Here is a 19,738-nt window from a genome sequence, read left to right on the forward strand (position 1 = left end):
CTCTGATTCTGGTGATATAGAGAAAATCAGGTTAAAAATTACAAATAGCACATTTGGTGATTTAATAAGACTTGATTGCACATGTATTAATTAGCCAGTGAACACATGGCCAAGAAAGAAATGTAATCACCAAGGCATTACCAATTCTAATCAATGATTGCTCCACAACTGAATAATGAAAAATCAAACAGTGATTTCTGTGGTAAAAGATAACAGCAAACAACAGAACTCAGCTGATTGCTTCAGTGAAAGATCAGAAACAGGTCTTGGAGTTAGATTTCTGCCTTTACTGTCATTCAGTGAGTATGAAGAAGAAAATCTGGCAGGGATGAAAACAGCTCAGTAACAGTAGCTAGTTGTTTTTCTTACAATTGAAATTAGTGAAAGAAAATCCAGACGGTTCTTTAAAGGGTGTGGAAACACCCATTACCAGTCTTCCTTCCTGCTTCTGCTCAAGTGAGGCTTCATGCTTAGGTAATAAGGATGAGTCCTGGGTCTCAGAGGCTGCATAATTCTTATACGGGGGTTGTTTAACATCGCACCTCTGAAGGCAAGGTAGAGGTGACCCTCGGGTAAGTAATGGCTTCCACTACTGTCTGAATTTCAATTCTGGCCATTGGAAGAAAGGAACTCTCACCAGACAATATTTCATTATGATTTAGACATTTATAGTCCACTCAGCCCTGTCCTGGCATTAGAAAAAGGCTCAAGGCTAAGATGGGAGTATTGCAAATGTAACTCTTGAACCACTGCACTTCAGCAACTTTCACATGTAACACAGTTCCATTGTCCTCAAATCCATCCTGCAATGTGCAGGAAGCAATTTATAATAACAGTGGTACTTCCATATATTAGAGGGCCAGTTTCCTCAGAAGTGTTTCTTTCATGTTAACCAGAATTGAAACAACTCAGCATCAAACATCTTCAGTTTAGAATTAAAGTTTCAATGACTGGAACTGCCAACTCCAGCTAGCAAGGTTCATCCATTGACTTTATGCCACTTATGTGATTATGGATTATTTATAGATTTCTATTAGAAAAACTTTACCCTGAATTTTGGGGATGTAGACTGATGGGATTCAGTTACCTCTTCTGGTAGCCGATAAAATTTGACAGAAGTTGACATTTGCTGAGTTCCCTTGAGGCTAAGGAGTTATGAATGATGTAAGGAGCCCCTGTCCTCTGCCCCATCCTCTGAGGAAGTGGCCTTGTTTCAGGTAAATGGATGATCTGCCAATAAAGCTTCTGGAAGTTCTTATATGGCCTTGACTTGACATATCTTTCTCCTTAAGGAATTATTGATGAAATGGCTGAGTCAGTGAAGAGCCAGAATAATGAAAAAAAACATTCAGCTTCTGGGAAATTATTTTTTCCCCCATTAGCTACTTGGAGCAAAACTGGAAATAGATATAGCAAAGAGCACTTTCACCATTTTCCTGCAAATTGTGAAGAGAAAAATGATCCCTATTTATCTGTTAACAAGGAATTACTGTAATTTCTTTCTCAAGCACTTCTAGGTCTGCAACGATAATAAGGTTGTGGTTTTCGGTGATTTGGGACATCTTATTATGTTACATAATTGCAAGCTGGTATTTTATCAAGTCTTGCTTTAATGGTTATTGTTGATTGATGCGTCAGCTGGGAGTGACTGACATGTTTAGAGCTGTTCTCTGTGAGGGATTAAGCAAAGTTTTCATAATTGATTTGTGAAGACAGCATGAACGTGTGATTCTTTATCCCCCAGCTTTACATGCACTAAAGGTGTTCTAGTTCTCCTGGGCTCTGATTTTGTATTTGTATTCTTTTGCAACGTCAACAATTAGTGCTTCATCTGTTATTGCTCAAATGTATTGATTTTCTAAAGGAACAGTGCATACTTAAATTATCGGTGAGAATTAGGCTTTATTTTAACCTTTGAAATAATATAGGACCAACCTAGCTGACCTGAGGCCAAAGGGAGTGACAATATGTGCCGGGTCTGGACTGAGCTGGCTCAGTACTCCATCCAGCTCAGGATGATTTGCTTGGCGTTACCGCAAGTGTCCTCTATTCTTCATTAATGTGGCAATGCATGCATGGTACAGCAGGTCTTTTCTCTGCTTTGCTACAAATGTCTCTGAATTGGGTATGAAAAATATTGTATATACTTGGGCTTGTATGAGGTTTGGATCAGCTGGGTTCATATGAGGTGAGATCATGTTGAGTTCAGACTAACAAGGGTCATGTTGGGTTCAGATAATTGAGATTGGGTTGGGTTCGGATTAGCCCAGATCACATGAGGTTCAGATCATCTGGGATTGTGTCGGGTTTGGATTGGTTTGGTTTGAGTTGGGTTCTGATTAGTCAACATGGAGTTCGGTTTAGATTAGCTGGGTTTGTGCTGCATTTTGGATTAGTTGGGATTATGTCAGGTTTGGATTAGTTTGTGCTGCTTTCTAATTAACTGGGGTCATTTTAGTTTCAGATTAGTGGGGGTCAGATTGGGTTTTAATTTTCTACCTGACTGGTCTACCAATGCAGAGCCCCAACCTCCAACACATTGGGAGTTAGAGATTTTTAATCTCCAAGCCTCACCTGCAGAATAGTGCCCAACCCCAGTAAGAATAGACATTTGGCTGGAATGAGAAGTGGAAGTGGACCTACCAGGAGCTCTGACATTCATGGATGTGATTGGGAGGTGGCTTGAGAATGCCCTTTGACTGGAGAAGGTGTAGGTGAATAGTACAAGCTTTAGCCTTCCTCTTCCTGCCCCTAATGATATTATTTGTGCGTTGTAGTCTTTACTGCACTTGCTTCTATGTCTGGCTGGTGGAAAAAGTCTCAAAAGCTTCCCCACCAAGTTTCTGATTATAATGGCTGTCAAGCCTCGGTAGTTTCATTGGAGTGCAATCTGTATGCTGTGTTTGGTTGGCTCTTCTTCCCATCAGCTGATTAATTAACTGCTGACATCCCAAGATAAAATCCTTCTTCAATATATCTACAGAGGCCCTCAGTTTCCAGCTCAGAATTCTTTGATCTTTTATTATCTGTCCTCATCATGCAGGCAATATTGGCAAAACTACATTTCTTTTGTACGTCACTTGGGAAGATGATGGGCTTATCTCTGAACTGCTTCAGTCTGTGTGATGATTTGAGAGGGGACGAGGATTTTCACCTTGTGCCATGAGCGAATGGTGGCATGCATCCATATCAAAACAGTCAGAGGTCTGGAGGGAATTTGAAGATGATGTGTTTCCTTGATGTTGTTACTTCTGATATTCTTGCTAGTTGTGACTATGACTAAATGACCAGAAAATAGCTCTGTTTCCAGCTAATAGTCTTTTAGATATAACTGCCCTTGACAGTATTGATGAGAATGACCACTGCATTCTCACTGAGAAGTTACATCAACATTCCCTTCATTTTCTGTGGCACTACTACTGTGCAAAATGGGATAGATTCATACCTAACTAATAACTTAAAGCTGACATCATGAGGTGTGGTGGGCTATCAAAAGCAAGAGAATTACGTTTCTCCCCAATCTGTAACCTCATGGCCTGGCATATCCTTAATTCTATCATCATAAACAAACCAGGGGACCAAACCTGTTTCAGTAAGGAGGGTAAAAGAGCATGTCTGTAACATCAGGCATACTGAAAAATAAGGTCTTCTTAGGCAATTAAGATAAGATAAGATATATTTTATTAGTCACATGTACATTGAAACACACAGTGAAATGTATTTTTTACATAGAGTGTTCTGGGGGGCAGCCCACAAGTGTCGACACGCTTCTGGCACCAACATAGCATGCCCACAACTTCCTAACCCGTATACGTCTTTGGAATGTGGGAGGAAACTGGATCACCCGGAGGAAACCCACGCAGTCATGGGGAGAACATACAAACTCCTTACAGACAGCGACCGGAATTGAACCCAAGTCACTGGATCTGAAGCATATGAGAGGATGGGGCCTTACACCCAAAGGCCACATGATAAAGGTTCTCCAACAACCTGCCCCTACTTCAGCGCACTGCTTTCCATCAAGAAAGGTTCATGGTTAGGCCTTGGAAACACAGACCATTTTCCATATTTTGGCAGCCACCTTCTCAGCAAAGGCAGACATCAGTGATGAAATTCACCTTTGCCTTCAATGTGCTACCGCAGCCTTTGGGCGATTGAGGAACTGTAAGGTATGAACCCAGTGAAACTACAAATTGGAGCTACGTGCAGTCTAAACAGTGGGAGCAGCATCCAATAAATAGAACGAAGAAATACCACAGCCAATGGATTCAATCAAAGCTCTACAATCCTGTCACATCCAGCTGTGAATGGTGATGGATAATTAAACAACTAACTGGAGGAGCAGGCTCCATAAACATCATAATTACAGATCCCAGCATGTGAGTGTAAAAGGCAAAGCTGGTGTTTGTAACCACATTCAGCCAGAAGTGACAACTGGATCATCCATCTGAACTCGCACTGTTCCATTCACTCCACATGACATCAAGAAACGGTTGATCATACCTTGAAAACAAAAGCTATAAATTTTAGTACCTGCCTGGCTGTCCTGAAGAAAATGTGTGCTTCTGAAGAAGCCATACCTCTAATTAAGTTGTTTCACCATAGCTGCATCACTGAAATCTACCCAGCAAAGTAGAACACTCTACAGCTGTATCATGCCGTAAGAAGGAGCAGAAATCCAAACTGGCCAGTTATTCTGCCACCAGTCTACTCTTAACCATCGGTAGTGTGGGAGAAGTTGTCAGTGACAATGTATCAAACAGCACTCATTCACCAGTAACCTAATTACTGGAACTTAGTTTGGGTTGTACCTGTACCGATTCAGTCTTAAAGTCACCACAGCCTTGGCTTATTTCCCCGAGCAGGGGAAAACTTCTATTGGCTGGAATCTTACACAGAAAAAGATGGCTGGAGGTCAAGCATGTCAAATCCAAGTTGTCCCCATCAGATCTCCTTGGGACAGTGCCCTGGGCACAACCAACTTCCCTCCATTGTGATGCCACAAGTGTGGATATTTGCTGATGAATCTATAATGTTTGGCTCCATTTGCAACTCCTAAGAAATGGAGAATCCTGGGTCCTACCATCTTCCAATAGGGTCATAGAGTCATAGAGTAATACAGCATTGAAACAGGCCCTTCAGCTCACACTCATCCATGCCGACCGTGGTGCCCACAAAACTAGTCCCGTTTGTCAGTACTTGGTCCATATCCCTCTAAACCCCTCTTATCCATGTACTTATCCAAATGCCTTTTGAATGTTGTTACTCTACCTGCCTCAACTACTTTTTCTGGCAGCTTATTCCATATACGCATTACCCTCTGTGTGAAGAAGTTGCCCCTCTAGTCCCCTTTTAAATCTTTCATCTCTCACCTTAAGCAGTGGCTCCCTTCTCTGGTTTTAATTTCCCCTTCCCTGGAAAAAAAGACCATATGCGTTCACCCTATCTATGCCCCTCAAGATTTTATACACCTCTATAAGGTCACCTCTCAATCTCCCTCCAAGGGATAAAGTCCTGGCCTGCCCAACCTCTCCCTGTGACTCAGGCCCTCGAGTCCTGGCAGCATCCTTGTAAACCTTCTCTGCACTCTTTCCAGTTAATGATATCATTTCCATAACAGGGCGACCAAAACTGTACATAACACTCCAAATGCATTCTCAGCAATGTCTTGTGCAACTGTGATAAAACATCCCAACTCCTGAACTCAGTGCCCTGTCTGATGAAGGCCAGCATGCCAAATGCCTTCTTCACTACCCTGTCTACCTGTAATGCTACTTTCAACGAACTATGTACCTGTACTCCTAGGTCCCTCTGTTCCGCAATACTCCCAAGGGCTCAATCATTCACTGTAAGTCTTACCCTGGTTTGACTCCCAACACTTCACACATCTGAATTGAATGCCATTTTCCAACTTGGCCCACTTACCTAGGTGATTGAGATCCCCCTGTAACCTTTGATAACCACCTTCACTATCTACAATACCACCTATTTTAGTATCATCCGCAAACTTACTAACGATGCCTTGCACATGTACATCCAAATCATTTATATAAATAACTAACAACAAAGTTTCTAGCACTGACTACTGTGGCACATCACCAGTGACAGGCATCCAGTCTGAGGAACAACCTTTGACCATCACTATCTGTGTGATCCTCCACCGTCAAATTTGTTGGTGCTTAACATCCATAAATTAGAAGTCAGGATTGTGTAAGATGGATGAGTACAGATCTAATAAAATCCACATTCATAAAGCCCAACACAACTATAAAGTAGCCCACTGGACAACAACACTCCCTACAATGCTCGTGAAGCGTGACTTCTGTAGGTACCATTTATAAGAAGTGCTACAGAAATTCACCAAGGATTCTTCAGTAGCTCCTGCAACATGCATGACCTCCACTGTTTGGAAGGAAAATGGCATTAGGTAAATCGGACACAACCAACTGCAAATTTTCTCTCTAGCTGCACATTGTTCAGAAATAGATTGCTGTTCCTTCACCAACACTGGTTTAAAACTTGGTTCAGGGAGGAGGCTTGTCTTTATATTCTGAAGGACAATAATGTGGGCTATACGTCAAAAACTTCTGCGTTCTGCTGCTGTGACGTGAAATTAGGCTGACTGTCCAGAAGAGCATTGGGAGTTCAGCACTCAAATGTGTCATCTTTTAGAGGAAATATTAATGTGACACCTGTCTGCTCTCTTGGATGCATTTAATAGATTACATAGCATTATTCTGAAGATCAATGGAGTTATTTCTTTTGTTTGCATTATTATTTGTTCCTCATAACCTAACTAAAGTAGATTGTCACATCACTTTTTATGGGAGTTGCTGTGTGAAAATTGGCAAATGCATTTCACACATTACAACTGTGACTACACATTAAAAAATGCTTCATTGGCTGGATTGGGCTGTGGGGCATCCTGAGGTCATACACTTGCTGTTTAAGTACTTCTTTGTGTATATCTTCAAGCTTCCAAATAAACACATTCACTTGCACTCTATTAACTTAATACTTGTACTAGCCAGCCACAATTGTACATTTTGTGTCAGCCAATATATTATTTGTCAGCTATTTGCACGTGAAGTGTGTGCTCACAACTAAACACAACAGCATTGAATGTCTGATTTCCTACTGCATGTTCAGTCAGAGATCAGCAGGTCAGGCACTATCATGAAGGTGAATTATTTAGTGATTATCTCATAATGTGAAATCTTGCTATGTTAAAAATGGTTGCATTTCCTATAGTGCAGCAGTAATTATACTTTAGTTGTATTTTATTGGAATTAAGTCATTTTGGATATTCTGGAACTGTGAAAGGAGTAAAATAAATGGGAATGTTTCCTTTAGCAAAGAATATTCAGCACAGAAATACCCCTCTTTCCTGCTCATTGTTCTGTTTTTCACTGCTATCTGGCCTGGATCTCAATGGAAATTCATCCAATTCCTGGAGCTTGTCTGCAACAGGCATATCATTCTAACTTGCAAATTATAATCGGGTCAGCATTGGGATGTGAGTAATTCAAAAAAGAACAGAATTCTATAAGGCATTACAGTCCATTGGTAAATCCAGGCTTCAACAATGTTATTGAAATAAATGCATTGTAAAAGATTGAAGGATTCTGACCAAAAGGAAGGAACATTTATATTCATTAGACCAATGTTCATATTACAATGCTAGTGTAACAGATGCATATAAAGGGGACAATTTAACTTCTTTCTCATCAAAGCAATGATACTGATTAATGCATAAAAGCTAATAAAAATCCAGCAAAAATTAGAAAAGGATGTGAAAATAATCGCAAAACGGCATCTGTGAACAAAATACCTTGAAGCAAGATGTGTGGAGTGCTAACATGCTCATCATTATTAGCATATGTAAAGTTGGAAATGGGAGTTTGTGAACCAAGGTGAACAAGATTTTCACAGCACTTGAATAATTATCTCAATATTGTTTCTGGAAGAGATATAATTAGGATTTCAAATTTGTGAAATGATGTCTACTTCCATGAGATGGAGATTGAAGGATTCAGTGATGGCACTGGCCTTATTCCGGATGTTTTGTCTGTTTAGAACATAGAACATAGAACAATTACAGCACAATTCAGGCCCTTCTGCCCACAAAACTGTGCCGAACATGTCCCTACCCTAGAAATTACTAGGCTTACCCATAGCCCTCTATTTTACTCAGTCCCATGTACCTATCTAACAGTCTCTTGAAAGACCCTATCGTATCAGCCTCCACCACCGTTTCTGGCAGCCCATTCCACGCACTCACCACTCTCTGAGTAAAAGACTTACCCCTGACATCTCCTCTATATCTACTCCCCAGCACCTTAAACCTGTGTCCTCTTGTGGCCACCAATTCAACCCTGGGGAAAAGCCTCTGACTACCTACCCTATCAATACCTCTCATCATCTTACACACCTCAATCAGGTCCCCCCTCATCCTCTGTCTCTCCAAGGAGAAAAAGCCGAGTTCCCTCAACCTGCTTTCATAAGGCATGCTCCGCATTCCAGGCAGCATCCTTGTAAATCTCCTCTGCACCCTCTTTGCCCAGCTTTTTATTCATTCTTGGGACGTGGACATCACAGGTGCCGTCGACATTTACTGCCCATCCCCTAATGACTTTAAGAAGTATTGGTAAGTCTTCTTGAACTGCTACAATGCGTGTGTTGAGCATGAACACAAAATTTAATTAGGTGGGACATCACACAAGCAAGACATATCTGGTTGTGTGTTGTTCTTAGATGTTGGTCTCTCTTTGTGATCAACCTGATTTCACCTCTGATTGGGTATGTGCCAGGAACGAATAATAACTTCCCCCCACTCACTCTCCATAATGCGCAGCAACGGTCCCAATTCAACGAGCTATACAGCACAGAAAACAGGCCCTTCAGTCCAACTTGTCCATGATGACCAAATTTCCCGAATGAACTAGTTTGCCTGTGTTGGCCCATATCTCTCTAAACCTTTCCTATCCATGTATCAAACCTATCTATGTCCCCAGAAATAATATTCTAGGACTAGGAGGCAACAGAAGAGGAAATCAGCTTAAAGGACCAGCAGTTTGTGGGGTGGATATTCAATAGTGCTGCATGCTTTTCTTACTGTAAATAAAAATCAAAAGAAGCTGAAACTGGTGGAAATCCAATATAAAACAGGAAATGCTGGAAGACTCAACAGGTTACGCCCCATCTGTGGAATGAGAGGCAGTTAATGCTTCAGGTCTGGGACCCTTTGTCAGAACTGGGAAAGAGTGAAAACAAGTTGTTTTCTGCAGGGAAGAAGGTGGGGGAAGGATGTGTAGAACAAAGGGAACACTGTTGTTAGGGTGAGACCAGATGACCTTTCTATCTATGTCGGGCGGCACGGTAGAGTAGTGGTTAGCGTAATGTTATTACAGCGCCAGCGACCTGGGTTCAATTCTGCCACTGTCTGTAAGGGGTTTGTACGTTCTCCCCGTGTCTGTGTGGGTTTTCTCCTGGTTTCCTCCCATATTCCAAAGACATATGGGTTAGGAAGTGGTGGGCATGCTATGTTGGCGATTGAAGAGTGGCGACACTTGCAGTCTGCCCCAGCTCATTCTCAGTAATGCAAAAAGAAGCATTCCACTGTGTGTTTCGATGTACATGTGACTAATAAATAAGTATCTTGACTTATCTTAATGTGGCAGTTAGAAGTACGTCATGTTTCTTTGTATTATGTGTTGCTAATGACAAGGCTGTGGAATGTGCTCAGCAGGCTGGACTGTACCAAAAATAAAACAAAAACTACTGAATCAAAATGACGACAGGCAGAAATGGCTGGTTCTGTAACAGACAGAAAGAAGTGAGTTACCTATACTTAGAGAATTTGATATTGAGTCAGGAAGGCTGCATTGTGCCCAGACTGAAGAATATTAAAGAAGAAGAGGCCCTGATTCCTGGTCTAAGGGTTGGGATGGCAAAGCACACAGCAAGGCAGGTATGGAACAGGTAACAATATATTGCCATCAATGTGCTGGAAAGAACATGACTACAGTGTCAAAATACATCAAAAATCTCACTTGGAACAAGGCACATATGTTCATTGTTTCTTGTCACAGTGCTTTGATCCAACAAGTGCTGTCTTCCTGTACTGTTTGTAAAACGTTTTACATTGTCTCTATGAAGAGCCCTGCGTGCTTTCATCCAAGTCCATTTTCTAGCATCCTTTCTTTCAGCATAAGCACAACCAAGATAACCAACAATGCCACCTCTCATGCAGGAGACCTCTTGCACTGTTCCAGTGATTCCCAACGTAAGCTTGAGGAACAACACCTCAACTCCTACTGCAGCATACATCAATCCTCTGGGCTCAATAGTGAATACTGGTGCAAAAGGATAGAATGCTGGTGTTCACAGTGGGGTGGGGCCAGGGTTGGTGTTTCGGGTTGATGACCTTTCATAATAGGGTTGTCAACCTGGAGCATCATCAGCCTGGGGTGTCAGCTCAGTTTCTCTCTCCACTGATTCTGCCTTGGCTCTTGAGTGCCTCTAGCATTTCCTGTGTTTACTTTGGAGTTCTTTGCTTCAATCCATGGTCAATTCTGATGGAAAACTCATTTCTGTCTCCACAAGTACTGCCTGATCTGCTGGGGTTTCCCAGAATAATCCTTTCTTTCAGATTTCCAGCAATTGTTATTCTCTGTATTACTCACAGTTCCAGCACTATGTTTTGTTTCTCTCTCCCCTGTTCTCCCTCTAGTTGCATCCCTTCTCAGGAGATTAGTTGCTATTAACAAGCCTTCTTCACCCTTTTTCAATTGATACTATTCTGTATCATCTATTTTCTCTTGGTCTCCACACTATCCTTTGCTCTATCACCTCTGTCTTCTCTGCCTACTTTCCGTACAAAAGATGGTCAAACTGAAATATTCACTCTGATTCTCTCTCCCTAGATGCTGCCTGAACTGTTGAGTGTCTCCAGCAGTTTTTTAAAATTTTAATTCAACTTCACTGCACAATCCCCACTGACCTGGACAGAGGCACAAGATTTTTTAGATGATGGTCTTGTGAAGATATTGAGCTTATTAAATCTCTGATGAATTACTATGTGAGAGTTCCACCATACATTCATGAATGAAAGAATAACAATGATCCGTGATCCTGTACGAATTGTCCGCTAATTCCTGTGGATGAGCAAAGACTGCCAGCAAATGAAGAGCTGGGGTGTTTGTGATCTATTGTAAATCCGAGTCTGATATTCGAACAATGATGGGCAGGTAAAGAATGCCTGTGGCCTACTCCCACGTAATCATGATGCCTTGGGTACTGTCACTCATATTTGTAGAAAATAACCATGAGTTCCTTGAGGGAGGAAAAGACAATAAAGTCAGGGTGGGTGGAGGGGGTGTGGAACCATAGAACCGTAGAACACTACAGCACAGAAAACAGGCCATTTGGCCCTTCTAGTCTGTGCTGAAACTTTATTCCGCTTGTACCGTTGACCTGCACCCAGTCCATAACCCTCCAGACCTTTCCCGTCCATGGAATTTGGGAAATTCTTTTTTACCTTAATTGGCTGGTTGAAACAAGCCTGGGAGACCACCCTAAATACTCAGAAATGCCTGGCTTTTGGAAGAAGTGATGAACTGCCCCAGCCACAAACAGGTTCTACTCCTGCTCAAAGCAATTCATTGAATCGGCATTCACTACATAGAATACCAGCCTTTCCAGAGATCCACTGTTCTCTGGAGAACAGTTCCACTGAAGTTTAACTTACATCTGTGTCTACATGACTTAAAATCATAATCTCTGGTGATTCCAAACCAAATTAATTACACTGAATGATCAATTGCACAGCGCACTATCAGTCTCTGCATCATTTTTAAAATGTTGGCATTTAAAAGAGAGAGAGAAAATGAGAGCCAGAAGCAGAGACAATGGAAGAGAAAAATACTTTCTTCTGTCAGCAGGAAGTTTGATTTAATTATTTGCTCTGAGGAACAGGTGAGGATCCTACAGTAGCCCTTGGAAAGAGACTAAGGCAAAACGTTATGGCAGCCATGACTTTGCTTGGCAATGTTGTGCTTGCCCTAGACAGTGGATGCAGTTTGAGAGGTCTTTCATTGCCTTTGTGACAAACATAAGCCTGCAAAGGCACTCTCATGCTTTAAGACTGAGGAAGATTTATTTAAAAGAACAATAGCAGGTAAAATGTTCTCCCTTTAAGATAATAACTTTCAGAATTCCAGAACCAAATCTTTATTTCCATTTCTCTCACCCAAATAAGTCAGGTAAAGTGGAGTGCCAAAAGGCAGGCTAACCTTTTGCACTTCAGCTCTGCCATTTTGTAATCAGGGCACCCGTCCTGTTTCATGCCAGTGCTCTTATCTTTCCTCCAGCCTTCCATTTACCCCCCTCATCACTGCTGCTTGTTTCTGCTATTCTTCCCACACATTAGTGAGGCTGCTACGCTCCCACTAAATCCCATTATTGTTTCTGCCAAAAGCATCATTTTCAAGCATCACTGTGTACTGTGGGCAGGAATTCGTGATTTTGGGAGAATTGCTGCTCAGAGTATGCAGTGAGTTCAATCACTCCTGCTTACAACAGAATCACTATTTTGCACTATTTATTTTGTAATTTATAGTAATTTTATTTCTTTGCACTGTACTGCTGTGGCAAAATGACAAAGCTCACGACATATAAGTCAGTGATAATAAACCTGATTCTAATTCTGATTCTGATAATCATCAAAATCCTTTCTAAATATGCTGAATAGAAGTTGAACCGACACAGATTCGTGCAGGGCTCACTATAAGTAATCAATGATTAGTCTGGCTTTAATTTTTTATCTTTTCCTTCCTCAGGGAACTCATGGTTATTTGTTCTACAAATATAAATGACAGCACCCAGGACATCATAGTTAGTCTAATAATTTGAGGAGCTGCCCATTACCCCTTCCTTGTTTTCTATCTCTCAGCCAATTTCACATCTGGGTCAATAATTTGTCTAATTTACAGAAGCAAGAAACTGCAGGTGGGGAAAGCTGATGATTGGCAATGGGAGGGGAGAGGTTGGAAATGAAAAGGAGGAGAGACTAGCAATTAGAAGGTCAGGGAAGAAACTTTACTCAGCATTCTGGAGAAAGGGTTTGGGGAGGGATTTGTGAAGGTTGGGCATTTGGGAAAGGCTGAAATTCTGCAAAAAGGTGGTCTAAAGTTAATTTGAGGGACCAGGATTAGCATTCCCATTCCTTCATGTCCACAAGGTGAGCCTGAAGCCTCCAGAAGCCCCCACCTGGAATTGGAATTGGAACTGGTTTATTATTTTCACGTGTACCTAGGTACAGTGAAACACTTTTGTTTGCATGCCATCCGGACAGATCATTCCATACATAAGATAAGATAAAATATCTTTATAGGTCAAATGTACATCGAAACACACAGTGAAACACATCTTTTGCGGAGAGTCTTCTGGGGGCAGCCCGCAAGTGTTGCCATGCTTCTGGCGCCAACATAGTATGCCCACAACTTCCTAACCCCTACGTCTTTGAGATGTGGGAAGAAACCAGAGCACCTGGAGGAAACACATGCAGACACAGGGAGAATGTACAAACTCCTTAAAGACAGCAGCCGGAATTGGCGCTGTAAAGTGTTACGCTAACTGCTACACTACTGTACCTGCCATAAGTACATCTAGTTAATAAAAAGAAAAATATAATGAAGAATATAGCGTTACAGGCACAGAAAGTTACAGTGCAGGTGTTCCCACCTCAATCTCATGCTGGGTTTTCCAATCCCTTGGACAAGTGCAATAAATTTCAAACCTGCATTTTAAATGTACTGTGGGAACCTTTCTATCGTGGACTTCAAGACATTTCCTATACCCACTGAATAACGTGACAAACTGGGATCATGTTTAGTGCATTAAATGTTTCACCCTCACTCCCCTCTTTCCCCACCTTTGGTACCATCCCTGATCCTCACCTGCTAGTGATAGGGCTGTGAGCTAAAAATAACAACAGATTGTCCTGTACTAACAGAGCACTTTTAATAACTTCAGGACTCTTACATCTATTGAAGTAATTTTTGAAGTGTTATCATTTGGAATTAATTTGTGCAGAGCCAACTTCCACACATAAGACCATTAAGAGATAGTCATTTTTTTTGTAGTGGTCTTGATTGAGGGTAAATTTTAGCCAAGATGTCTAGGGTAATTCCCTTGATTTTCTTTAAAATAGTGACATGCGATTATTTACACCTACCAGATAGCAGAGACATTTAATGGCTCATTTGAAAGATTGAACCTCTGACAGTGAGCGATCTCTCCGTACTACAAATGAATGACAACCCAGAATGACAAGCTTGTGAAGTGGGAGTGAAACCAACTTAACAACTCAGAGGTGAAAGAGTTACCACTATTTGGGGCCCATATATCTGTCAATGTTAAATAGTCTTTGGTCAATAAATTCTCCAATGAAAATAGTACTTCGATCCATTTATATTTTTTGCCTTTGTTTTATTTGTGACCATGGGGTTTTTTCTGTCAACCAATACTCATGAGGAGTGTCAAGTATTTAAACTTACATCAACTGTAGCTTTTATCATTCATGAATTACAAAATGTACAATGTGGAAAAAGCTGACTGGTTTAAATTCATCCAGTTTGGTAATAATAGATTTAATTTGTGTTTTGCTCATTGTGCGTAGTGTTCAACAGTGCAGAAAATTCAAGTTTGTGGTAATTAGCTAAAGGTAGAGTTACTTTTGACTATCCAGTGATTCATGAGAACTAGGCAATAATATTATCACAAATAGGGTAATTCTAATAATAGGTTTTTAATATTTATTTCTGCACCTCATTCTCCTGTTCAGATAATTGAGATGACAGGAGTAGTCAATTGCCATTTTCTTTTCTGCTTGTCAGTGCTCATGGCTGTTCGGGATTGTTAGGATCAGTGCTCATTGTATTCCAGATGTCTTATTAATCCTCATGACTGCAGCAACATATTTGATTCTCAGGTTTTTTTAACGCAACATATTTTAATCTTTGTCAAAGGTGTAATTTCTGCAATGCACTTTGTTCAATGGCCTGCTAGTGGATGCACTTTAGTGTTAGGATTCAGTCTGCTGTACTGCATTTGGTGTTCACAGTGCACTACCCACTACCTTGGAGAAACCAAATGCAGTTTGCAGAACACCTGCATTCAGTGCTCTGGCGTGACCCTGAACTTCTATTGCCTGCCACATTAATTCCTCATCCCGTTCCCACTCTGACCTATTGGTTTGTGGCCTTCTGTACTGTCACAGTGAAGCCCAATGCAAGCTTGAAGAACAACACCTTGTTTTCTGTCTGGGTATGTTGTTGACTTCTGGACTCAATACTGAATTCTACAACTTCAGCTAACTTGATTTCCTGGTCTGTACTGGTCATCCCTCTGCAATATTACCTCAGTTTGCTTTTTTTTCTCCTTTTTTTTGTTCTTTTTTTCTCTCAATAGAAGTGGAGGACATGCCCATCCTGACCTGAACTCCCACATTCTTTTGTCTATGTTCTTTTGCCTACGTTCTCACTCTCCAACTGCTCCCATTCACTCATTAACCAGATAAACTTGGTTTACAGCTTATCCTCAGCATTACCCCTGTTTTACCATATCAGCGACATTCCCCACCCCCACCCTCCCTGCAGGTTAACAAGCTTCTTTTGTCTTCTTTTTGGCTCTGACAAACGGTCTCCAGCTCCATTTCTCTCCCCACAGACGCAGGCTAATCTGCTGAGCATTTCCAGTATTTTCTGTTTTTGTTTTAGTGTTATGATAAGTCACTCGGGATTTCTGCTTTCTCACTTTTACCCATAAGCCAGGATATTAGAGGTGAAATTCAACTACAAAAAGTGTTTGCTGAGATTTTGCACAACAGTTTGACGATGATGAGTCCCACTTCTTAGAAAACACATTAAATCATTGAGAGCTTCCAGTGTGGATTAACTAGGCTGGCATTGAGAAGCTAGGCATGTGACTTGAGATATTGGGACAGCTGGTAATGAATTCATGGAATAAATATCAAAGACCTGCACAATGTAAGGGTTTCAATGGGTTGAATAGGAAAAATCTACTTTCTCTGACAAGCGTCATCAATTTTATATCAAGGCTAAGTGAGGATAGAGGTTTGAAGAAGTTTCTTCAGGCCCTGATAGAATGTGGAATACTTTACCACTGAAAATGGCCGGGGCAGATACCACTGAATCCAATGGTTGAAGATTTTGGCATAATCTATAGTTTTGGGATGCTTTGAAATACAAATATCTCCAATGATGTTTTGCCATTTTAAGTGCACCACATATATCTAAATCTATGTAGTAAAACCCATTTGGAATACTCTTTAAGGACACTTACATTTTCTTTTGTCTTTTATAGTGCAATAATCAAAGTCAAATATCCCCTCATTTATTATTACAAATTTCTTCCACTCATTCTGACATTTTAACATTAGAATAAGGAATGTAGCTGATTAAAGATTTAATGTAGTGAAGACATTCTGACTGCACATCATTTGGGTATTGTTGGCTCACTGATGAGAACTTCACTTCTGCTATCAATCACTGTCAGTCGACTGAGGTCATGTTGAAGTTCTGATTAGCTGACTAAACCCATCTCAGTATAAATTAGAATTTTGCAAAAATCCTTTGACAGTAAATTTAGCAAGTGGAACTAGTCACCACAACCAAGACCATATCTAATTAACCTTGATGACATCCCTCTCCTTAAGTATCTGGTTCAGCAGTGCGGCTTTGAAAAGAACCCATTTTTTTAGTCAAAGCTTCTCCATCTACGTTTTTTTTGTTTTTCATCCTTATTTTTAAATTGTACTTTTTAATTAAACATGACTGAGGGTGCGAAAATGTTTGAATCACAAAAGGACGTGACACCATATTACCTCTGCATTCCATCTGTGCTGACAAATGTCTACTACCGGAGAAAAGTACAGGATATCTGCAAGAAAAATAGAAAAGCATTGGTGAGGTTTAATTATTGGGGATGTGCAGTTTGGCCTGAAGCTCAACCCTAACATGAAAAATGCAACATTAATGGAGTAGGGCACCTGGACTCAGCTCACTGTCCAGATTCCATGCCTGTGTTCCCTGCCTTTTTACATTTACCCTTTCAGATGCAGAGAGCTGAACAAGTTGACCCTCCAGTGAGGTGAAGTGACTTCAAACAGCAAGTAGGTGTCAGGGACTGTATATTGAGTCCCCACCTTCAGAATGATTGACTTGCTTTTGAAAACTTGCTGGTTTGATAGCTCACTGGACATAGACACACACACACACACACGCACGCACGCACGCACGCACACACACACACACAGGCGCGCGCACACACACACAGGCGCGCGCACACACACACACACACACACACACACACACACACACACAATTCCAGAACTAACTTGCTGGCTGTCAGTCAGCATGGTTGAGATCAACATTGTGAGCATTCAAGCCTTTGTTGTTCAACATTAGAGTTCTATTCCATTTGCAGCATATGAATACTGAATACCAGTTGGTTTGTGCCCCGCCTAAGGTTCTCATGACCAAACATTAATGGTTTTGATACCATGCAATGTAGATTGTGGATTCTCACAGATTTTGGACACAGACACCAAGGAATTTGAGTGCACCCAATGGGTGTGCAGGTGTGATGAGCAGCAGTGTGCCAATGGCCACTTTGGTCAGTGGACCTCCGCCAAACACTTCAGTTAGGTGTGATGCCCGAGGCCCAAGATCTCCAGCACAACAGGCAAGGTGTTGCATGTCTTATTCTTGAAAATGTACTGCCTGATGCTCCTTTTCAGAGGCCAGGCAGTGGCGTTAGGGGCCACAGGCCTGTGCTGTGGCTGGAGGTGGAGGTGGAGGTGGAGGTAGAGGAAGGACTGACATCAGAGACCAGAAGTTGGTCAGAAATGCAGAGTGGCATTTGGTGTTTGGGAAGATCATGGATGACTGGCACATGGTAAAGTTCTTGGTGGGCACTGGGGTTGGGGTTGAGGTTGAGGGAAAAGAAGAGCTTTCTGTATGAGGCTGGGGTGGGGTGGGGTGGGAGTCTGGCATTTAATTTTTGGAGGGATCAAAGAAAAGGTGTTGGAGGAGATCAGAGAGAGACCAGCCTTTGGTATTGGTGGGATTGGATTCAGGATTGGGTCACGTGGCATGTCGGTGGGGGGTGGGGGGTGAGGGGGAAGGTGTGTGATGATAGAGTGGGATTAAGAGGGGTATAGATGAGCTGGCCATAAGATGGGCTGGAGATCTGGGGTGTGCTGAAGAGATGCGGGTCGCTTTGGTTATGGGGGAATGGCTGGTTGTGAACTGTAGGGCGGCACTGTCCCAGTAAAACCATGTCAACCTCGGGATACCCAGTAGCATGCACCCTGGAAAAAGGCCTCATTGCTCGGTGATGTATAGTGTATAATGAATGAAATCCACAGAAATACCAGAACACAGAAAATAGGAGCAGCAATAAGCCCCTTGGCACTTCAAACCTGCTCCACCATTCAATATGAACATGGCTATTCATTAAAATTCAGTCCTCTGATCCACTTTTCTTTCCATATCCCTTGGCAGCACGGTGGCATAGTGGTTAGCATAATGCTATTACAGTGCCTGTGACCTGGGTTCAATTCCCGCTGCTGCCTGTAAGGAGTTTGTACATTCTCCCTGTGTCTGCGTGGGTTTCCTCCAGGTGCTCCGGTTTCCTCCCACATTCCAAAGACATACGGGTTAGGAAGTTGTGGGCATGCTATGTTGGCGCCGGAAACATGACGACACTTGTGGGCTGCCCCCAGAACACTCTACACAAAAGATGTATTTCACTGTGTGTTGTGATGTACATGTGTCTAATAAATAAATATCTTAATATCTTATATCTTATATCACTCTAGGCCTAAGAACAATATTTAACTCCTTCCCTAAGAACAATATCTCATTGTTTCAACCTGTGATGTAGGAACGTGTGGTGGTTTTTGTTATAATCTTAAATAAAGAGTTGCACTTTTCTGAAGCTCCTGGTGTTACTTACTCTCACTGGGTCGAGAGTAGTGGCTCACAGATCACCTCCCAATTCACCACAACTGGTGATGAGGATAGTTGAAGACAATCAACTATCCTCATTGGCTCCAGAGGAAAAACAAGGTATGTTTGAAGATGTATGCTGAGGGTTGATGATTGATGGCATTGAACACAAAAGCAGAGGATTCTGCAATTGGGGAAGTGGAAGTGGTTTGGATGCTGACGTTTAGTTGACCATTAGTGCTCAGTGAATCAGTAAAGCTGTGTTCAGTGCTCAGACAGTGGTAATTATAAAGGCAGCAGCAGTCGGTCGTACTGTGAACCAGAGAGACTGCGAAAAGCACAGGAGAATTAAAGGCTGGTGAATAGTGCAGGGAAGCCCTGTGTTACTGGTTAAGCAAGGATCAGGATGAGAAGCTGCAGGCATGATGTGGGGGCAGCTGAAGAGAGCACAACAGAGCCTGTAAATCAGAGACTTGGAGATTTTTTAAATGGTATTTTCAGTGGATAATATTTTGAAAGTCAAAGATCATACTGAAATTATGCAGGTGCTGAATATTGCCACAGGTCAGGCCCTACCTAAACTGTAGGTAGGACGGAGTAGCCCCAGGAGTCCACAACATTGTTTTAGATTAGATGAAGTCTCATGGTATCAGATCAAACATGGGCAAGGAAACCTTCTGAAACTATCAAGCCTGCCACCGGCT

The sequence above is a fragment of the Pristis pectinata genome, chromosome 1 (genome assembly GCF_009764475.1).
Source record: "Pristis pectinata isolate sPriPec2 chromosome 1, sPriPec2.1.pri, whole genome shotgun sequence".
Lineage (NCBI taxonomy): Eukaryota > Metazoa > Chordata > Chondrichthyes > Rhinopristiformes > Pristidae > Pristis > Pristis pectinata.